Here is an 8,326-nt window from a genome sequence, read left to right on the forward strand (position 1 = left end):
TGAAGCGCTGGATGTACTTCTGCAGGGTCTCCCCGGGCTGTGGTGGGTGGCCGGTCGCGAGTGCCTTGGAAGTTGGCGATGAAGCGGGTGCGCATCTCGTCCCAGGAGGAGATTGTGCCTGGAGCCAGGTTCAGGAGCCAGGTGCGGGCCCCATCCTTGAGTGCCATGGGGAACTAGTTCTCCATGACCTTCTTGTCTCCGTTGGCAGCTTCGATGCCCAACTCGTAGAGCTGGAGGAACTCCGCAGGGTCAGCCGTGTCGTCGTAGCGAGCAGGCAAGTCTGGCTTGAACTTGCCGGGCCACGCGACGCTGCGTTGCTCGGCGGTGAAGGCGCGGCAGCCTGCTGTGGCCACGGGAGGCCTTGGATGACAGGGAGCTTGGTCTTGCATGTCCCCACGCGCTGCAGCTGGGTGCAGCGCGGGGTCTTGACGGGCGGGAGCAGGAGCATGGTCGCGACGTGCTGGAGCAGGGAGCGCCGGGGCAGCTTCTTGCGGGCGAGGGACTTCTTGACAGCTCTGCTCTTGCTGCGCTGGCGCCTGCCGGAGCGGGTTCCGCCCACGGGCCACGCGCCTTGGATCCATGGCGCCTTCCTGAGGAGGAGGCGGTCGGGGCGCCGCCGGAGCTTCATTGCCCGCGCGGGGCGGGGTGCGGTGCAGCGGAACGGACGGCGCAGGAGAGCCCCCCTGCGGCGCGGACGAGCTCAGCGACACGGTCGAGCCATTCTTCGTAGACGTCGTCGATGGGGCGGTAGCACAGGAGCTCATTCGCCGCGATGAGTGTAGCTCGAGACTCCATGGGCGCGCGGAGCGCGCGGGACAAAGAACCAGCTGGGGTGAGCGAGGGAGTTGCGGTGCGGCCGTCTTACCACACGGACGGATGCTGGGACGATGCTTGCCGCTTGTCCCCCGCCGGGCCGGTGGCGGCGTTGACGGCAGGTGACGGGGAACGGCGAGGGCGCCCGCCGACAGGGGCCGTCTGGGCGACGCGGGAAGCGAGCGCGGCCGGGCGCTCGGCGCGGGCCCGACGAGCGTCAGACATGGGCGTGATGGTCGGAGGAGGACGGGGTGGTGGAAGACGAATCCCGGCGCACCCCTACCTGGCGCGCCAAATGTCGGATTTCGGGTTCCGGCAGACCCTTGAGGTTCGAACACTGGGGTGCGCGTGGAGCTTTCGTCTCCTACCTACCTGCACCCCTCCGCCTTGCTAGGATCTAAACTAAGGAAAGAACAACACAAGAGACACAGGGTTTATACTGGTTCGGGCCACCGTTGTGGTGTAACTCCAGTGTGTGGTGTGGTGGATTGCCTCTTGGGCTGATGATGATGATGAACAATACAAGGAAGAACAGCCTCGCGATGGTCTGTTCTTGGCTGGGGCGATGAACTGCTGGGAGGAGCTCAGTCACCCTTCTTTCTCTCTCTTTCTCTCTCTCTTTCTTTTTGCCCTCGGTCCTCTCTCCCCTGTCTAGCGGGTGGCTGGTCCTATTTATAGGGGCCCTGGTCCTCTTCCCAAATATCGAGCGGGAAGGGAGCCAACAATGGCGGGCTAATTGGAAAGGGGACAGCTAGTACTAGCTATCCTGACAAAAGTAGTCTTCGCCTGCGCAAAGCTCTGGTGATGACGCCGTCTTGGGCTCCACGGTGACCTCCGTCTCGTAGTCCTCCTGGTCTTGGTCTCGTTGCACCAAAATGGCAACCTTTGCCTGATGCCTCGGTACTCCGCGGCTGCGCTTGCCCCCTTTGCACCAAAGAGGAAAGGAGGACACTGCGCGGGCTGGCACCCGCCTGGCGCCCTCGGTCGTCATGGCTTGCGTCACGGGCACCTTGTGAGGTACCCCGCCTTGATCTCTCCGCCTCCTCGTGAGCCAGCCTGACGAGGCCGTGCCTGAGGAAGCTCCACGTCGTCCGCCCCCCGAGGCTTGGCCCCTCGCGAGGGTCTTGGGTTTGTGTTGGTGAAGATGGGCCGCGCTGGGCCCCCTTTTGAGCCACGCCACAGGCCGCAGGCAGGCAAGTCTAGGGACCCCCGTTCCCAGAACGCCGACAGTATTACACCACAACGGTGGCCCGAACCAGTATAAACCTCGTGTCCCTTGTGTTGTTCGTTTTTTCCAGCTTAGATCACGCGAGGAGATTGGACGTAGATCGGTAGGGGAAAGATCTCTGCGCGCACCCCAGTGTTCGAACCTCAAGGGTCTGCCGGAACCCGAAATCCGACAGTGCTCGCCCTACTGGATAGCGGCGTGGAGGTGGTTGTTGATGTTGTTGCAATGGTGCAGCAGATGCAGGTGGTGGTTGTGGAAGACACGCGAGTACTTCATCAAACTTGGTGTCCAACTTGGTGTCAATTATCTTCTCAACGTCATCACTCCTCTCCAGTGCCTTTCCAAAGCTGGCCATCACGTCTTATACCTGTTGACTCAACATTTGCTGAAATTTATCATGAAGCTCCTTCGTCGTCATGTTCTCCCAGTCAATCTTGTCGGCTTGTGGTCCTGCCATGGTTAGCAACAATAGAAACACACAAGAATATGATCCTACATACTACTAAAAAGTGGTGGTGGTGGGGTGTCACAAATCCATCAAGCAAATCTCAAATTCTTACCAGTTCTTACCCAGCAGCAGGTGGTGATCGGCAACCATTGTAGTCAAAACTCTCTAAGCTTGGATGGAGTGATTTCCTGGTGGTGTCAAATGCACGATGTAGATGTATGTGGAGCTGGGAAGGCTTATGATATGGTAGCAAAAATGTCAGCAATAACCAATTCAGAGATGCAAAGTTGAATAAATGCTCAACGACAGTACTGTGCTAGTCCTAGGCTAGACCGTGCTAGAGACGCGAGCCTAGAACACTAACAAAATCACGGCGCTGCATGTAAGCAAGGGTGGAGCACACTCTGAATCTCTTTTTTTTCTTCCTTTTCCCCTTATTTTTTGCACTTTTTTTGTTTTCTTTTTGCTCCGCAACAAATTTTTTTTTCAAAACAGTCTACAAATGGTCTAAAAACTGCCTAGCCAGAATTTTCTAAACTTCATTTTGCTTAGTTTGGAACTACTTTTCTTCTGTGGGTGGCCCAAAAGTTGGGGAGACCAACTAGGTCACGACTCATAGTATGGCGTGATCTGGAAATCGAAAACAAACCAACAAATACTGGACTCGGACTGGTGGCGGAGAAGAATCTGGTGGAACTCAGACTGGTGATGGTATATGACGGTGGTATATCTGGACTCGATTGGTGGTGGTATATGGCGATGCTATATGTGGACACGAATTGGTGGTTGTATATGGCAGCAGCGATTGATATGGTGGGGGTGGGGGTATGTGACAGTGATGATGTATATGGTGGGGTGGTGGTATATGGCAGTGATGAAGATGGTACGGCAGAGGCGTGACAACCGGTGACCAGATCCCAAAACTCTAAAACTCTAGACGCTAAGACCAGCAACTAGACACGATGATGCAACCGCAAATTCAACAAAGCAAATACACAAAAGATTATGCAATGGCTGAGATTTGTTTGGATATGATTAACTAACCCTAGGTTTTTGCCTTTTTATTTGTGGATTGTAGGTATGAAGAACAGACTCAATATAAACTATGAAAAACTGGAAAATATCACTGAGTAACCTAGAAATCTGATACCACTTCATAGAGGCAAAGGTGTCCCTCTTTCGATAAGATGGTGATTATCGTTTTCGGAGGAGTAGACTTCGATGATCCGACTATGATCGTGCACTACACCACAACACAGATGCAACGGCATGTAATTTGCCGAGAGAATGCACTTAAGACGGCAGATATACTGCCGGGAGGGAGTTTCTCCCAACAGATAGAACTGCCACAAGAACGGCTGCCGGGGATTACTTGTCCCGGCAGATAAACTATTCCCGACAGTTTGTCTGCCCTGTCTGTTTTATTTCCCGATAGTTCTATTTCTCTCGGCAGATTGATCATGGCATGGGAACTACAGTCACCGGCAATAAATCTGCCGGCAGAACCTTGTTACCCCGGGAGTTAACATGCCATCACATTGATTTCACTAAAAAAATTCTATGCAGCTTATCCCTAATTTAATATACATTTAGTATGTTCGAACAATCATGCCAGATCTCACAGCTCATACATACTTCTCAATCAAAGTTACATATAAGCCACATCCAAAACCTTAAGTTTCATTTCATTCATAAATGACCAAATACATGTTTCTTGATACATTAAGGATGTTGTGCCACAAAAGTGAAAAAAAGACATATTCCTAGATGTGTTACACATCCAAAATGAGCATACATCGGCTTATGTGCTAAAATAAGCACCAAAATGAGCAGAAAAATTAAGTATGGACGCCTTGCAGATCTTGCCAAACCTCCAGCACCTTCAAGATCTTGTCAAACCTTCAGGAGATGTGTTCAAGGCCTTGTTTATAATGTTGAGCTGAAAAAAGTGAAGTGAAGTTTGAGGTTAGTCCAAAGTGCATCTGCATGCTAAATAATCTCTTGCTAAATATAAATATGCAACTAATAAAGGCACAATCTAGTGCTTCTATCTATCAGCAAAAGAACAAGAACGACTCTTACGAGAAGAGGGGCAGCTCGGCAGCAGCACCACCAGCATAGCGTGTAGAGGAGGGTCACCAAAGCAGAGGACGGGAAAAGGAGTAGCATCAGCTGCAACACAGCATCAATCTCTCCACTCACCATTTTAATTGTTTCTTCTTATTCATGCTTGAAGAAAATGAAGTCTTGGACCAATTTAGGAATAGCTAGTTGCACATAGAACATCCCCTAACACATGATATAACCAAATTTTCTTCTACTTCCCTATGTGTGTAACATGCGAAGAACTCATAACTAAAATTCAGATATGTTTCAAGAAACCCATGTCCATGATTGTTTGATTTAGGTCTCACTTGTCTTCCATCAAACCAAATCAGAACTAAACATTATTTCACATATGTGCAAGAGCTAAATAGTAATAGAGCATGAAATAAATGTACCACACTGTATGTACATCTATGACAGCAGATCCAACATTGCTCCTGTCAAAATTCTAAAGTCCTAAAATGATCTGTAGGTGGAAAGGCAATAATCACTATCAGAGTTCATCAAAAAGGGTACATTGAAGCAATGAAATTTATTAATAAACATATAACTCTAATAACATGTTCTCGAACATGTTTCAAATGGCCAACCTAGAGTACATGCACATATATATTTGTTAAAATTTTGGCTACATAGCACATAATAACTTCCATGAGATAAAGAACATTTAGAGACCTTATCACCTCATTATTTCTTCTAACACTCTCTGCTCTTTTTCTTACTTCACGCCCGCTGCCATTGCATCTTCTAATCAGTCATCCATGTCACTTTATCCTCCCTGGGTCATTCTCATTTCCGAAGATATTCACCTTCACATGAGTGCCGGATTAAGAAATCAACACACGGATATCACTCATGCTTGTCTTTGCAAATATTAAAGGAAGTACGAAAACTACACAAAAATAGGAGACGATGGCTGCAGCTCACTTATAGTTTGGACTTGCTGTCCTATATCTTCTAGACAATGTATATGGCCTAGATATGCAAAACACTATCAGTTCAACTATTTTCCATCAGTAGCATTCGAAATCTAAATCATGTAATGGTCCTGTGTAACTCTAACAGCTAACAAATAAACCTTTTTTCTAATATAAGATATTACAATAAATTTCAGTCCAGTTCTCCCTATTGTAGGATTATCCGTTTATATACCTAGTACTGTAGGATTATTTGTTTATACATAAGTTAATCTAAATAGCATGCAATTTAATTTCATGGACATTTTCTAACTCTAATAAATAAAGTGAAGTAATTGCAAGCCAGCGTCATGGAGGATTGGCTGCATGAGGCAGATCATGGGGGCACGGATATGCTCGAGGGCGCACGGCCAGGACTCGAGGGGACAGGGGCGTCGGGCCTCCCATGCGGCAGCCGGACTGGGCATATCAAGGCTAATTAACTCTGTAGAAATTCATTGGGGATGAACAAGCTTCAAATTGAACCAGACAACACAACAGTGCAGTACAAAATAAAGGAGATGCATATCACCTGAACATGACTCAAACCAGAGTACTAGCCACCAGAGTATAGTGTATCAGGCTCAAATAAGAGCTCCACTGCAGACATCCACCCATGTAAACTTGCTGCTCCTCAGATCCATTCACATCCTCTCCCCCACATGCACATAACACAGTATAATGGTTTAAAATATTAGACAGGATTTGTAAGCAGAAAATTGGACAAAGAACTTGCCTTGGACTGAGCAACGTGCTCAAAGTAGAGGTGCTTGAAGTAGAAGAAAGACCAAGTATGTGCCTTATGGGTTTTTAGTTGCCTAAGTGGAGTAGTTCTGTCACGGACGAGATGAAGCAGCGATGCAACCCCTGCACCAGGATAGCTAGCTCGAGGTCTCCGCCCCAATTGTTGCAGTTAAGTGATTTGTTTTCGCTAAAAAATGTGTTTTCTAGAACCTATGCCCAAACAGTTGTGGTTCCTTGATATTTACACTTAATACACATTCCTGTTATAACTGGTCTAAATAGGCACATTATTCTTTTTCATAAACTGAATAGGCACATTAGATCATCTGAAAATGCCCCAAAGCATCCAGAATTTCTAATCACTGCAGACTTGACTGTATTTAGGTGCATCATCCCAAAGAAACTAATTGTATTCGTTAATTAGATCTATAATTAAAAAATGCAGACGTGGGAGAGGGTTAATCTGTCATACAGTCATACATAAAAAACAAATCAAATACATTGCATGAGAGATGACCCCAAGCTCCTGGACATACATCAATTCAATTCAAATGTTTTTTCTGGCTCATACAATCGATACATACATCATGCTGCCAAAAAAAGAATGCATCATGAGAGACTTACCTTGCGATGGATTTTTCTGGCTGGTAGTCAGTGGAGGAGAGAGCCAATAGCAGGAATGGCTCTTGCTGCAGCCGCCAGAGGAGCAAAGCAGCAACAGGCGATGGAGGAGGCTTAAGAGCTGGCCGAGATCTGGGGCAATGCTGGGCTAGATCTCCTGGACAAGGAAGAACAAGGCCAGCGACCTAGGGCAAGGACGGGGAACCTACGACGCGGTGGTGGTGCAGTGGCCACGGGCCGTGGCGCAGGCTAGGCGAGGCATCGATGACCAGAGACGTGGGGTGGAAGCCGTCCATGGGCACAGAGGCTGAAGGAGGTCGGGCGGCGGACCATCGGCGAGGCGCTCGGCCGGTGAGGGCCAGCAGCAGGGGCGGCGCGGGGAACAGGCGGTGCTCGCCGTCGACCTTGGCAAGGACGAGGATGGTGGAAACCTGCGGCGGAGGGAGTCGGCGGTGGAAGTTGCGGTCGTGGGCGGAGGGGCTCGGGGTTGGAGGGCTTGGTTGTGGGGGCGGCAGCGACGGTTGGGGACGAGGGTTCGATTTGCGGAAAACTGGTCGGGCCGGCGGCTATATTTCGTTTGGTACGAACGTTTTGGGCTTCTTCGCGCGCTTGGCCCAACAATTTGACGTCTCCTCCCACAGGTCTCCCGGTAGACTGCGGGCCTGGGTTTAGTTGTGCCGGCAGATAGAGTGACCTTAATTATTGCTGGCAGTGTGCACGCCTTATTGTATGTACTTCCCCCGGCAGTTTATCTGTCTTTATGTACTTCTGCCGGCAGTAACACGATCCCCGGCAGATGGTTTGACCCTATTTTGACATTTCTCCCGGCAGTTAATTGCCCCCAATCAAGTGTTGTGGTGTAGTGGTGCGAGGATGTCGCGCCTTAGCAATCGCTAAACCAATTCCGAGGGGTTATTGACCACGCCGGAGCATGATCAACCTGACCATGAGGGTCTATTTCCTGTATGCAAATGAAGAGCAAGGAAGAAATTGAGATTGCAATCTGGATATTCCGAATATAAGATGAAAGCTTTATTAATCAAGGTGGGGTTCTGTGAAGTTGCAGCTATGGTGAGCTTTAATCTAAACAAAACTCAAAGTCTAAACGACGCCCTAACTTTGTTTCCCTACACATACGGACTCTAAAAATAGCCTATACTTAAGTATTTCAAAATTATATGGGCCTGGCCCAAAAAAATAAGGTGGTGCAACACCCTAAAATAAGTTATGGACGAAATGTATGAAGGGGCATCTTGTATATTTCTTCCATGTCCTTGTAGATCATCATAGAGGCTTCAAAGTGCTCAAATATGCACTAGAAACGCCATACTGGATCCCTTCGCGCGTGCCTTCATCTCCATGCTTGATCCTGCTCTAGCGTTCATCTCTCTTGTCCATGCTAGACCCTTC

At 48.9% G+C, this 8,326-nt stretch overlaps 1 long non-coding RNA gene across 1 annotated transcript; it reads right to left on the minus strand.

Annotated features, from left to right (window-relative positions):
* Positions 1-4,157: 4,157 nt before the first annotated feature.
* LOC125524189 (uncharacterized) lies at positions 4,158-7,101 on the minus strand. Its single transcript, XR_007290621.2, has 3 exons — positions 6,084-7,101; positions 4,572-5,404; positions 4,158-4,428 (listed from the first exon to the last, which is right to left on the minus strand). It is a non-coding gene; the product is annotated as an uncharacterized LOC125524189 (long non-coding RNA).
* Positions 7,102-8,326: the final 1,225 nt, after the last annotated feature.

This window comes from Triticum urartu, chromosome 2A (assembly GCF_056163025.1).
Source record: "Triticum urartu cultivar PI428250 chromosome 2A, HENAU_Tu73, whole genome shotgun sequence".
Classification (NCBI taxonomy): domain Eukaryota; kingdom Viridiplantae; phylum Streptophyta; class Magnoliopsida; order Poales; family Poaceae; genus Triticum; species Triticum urartu.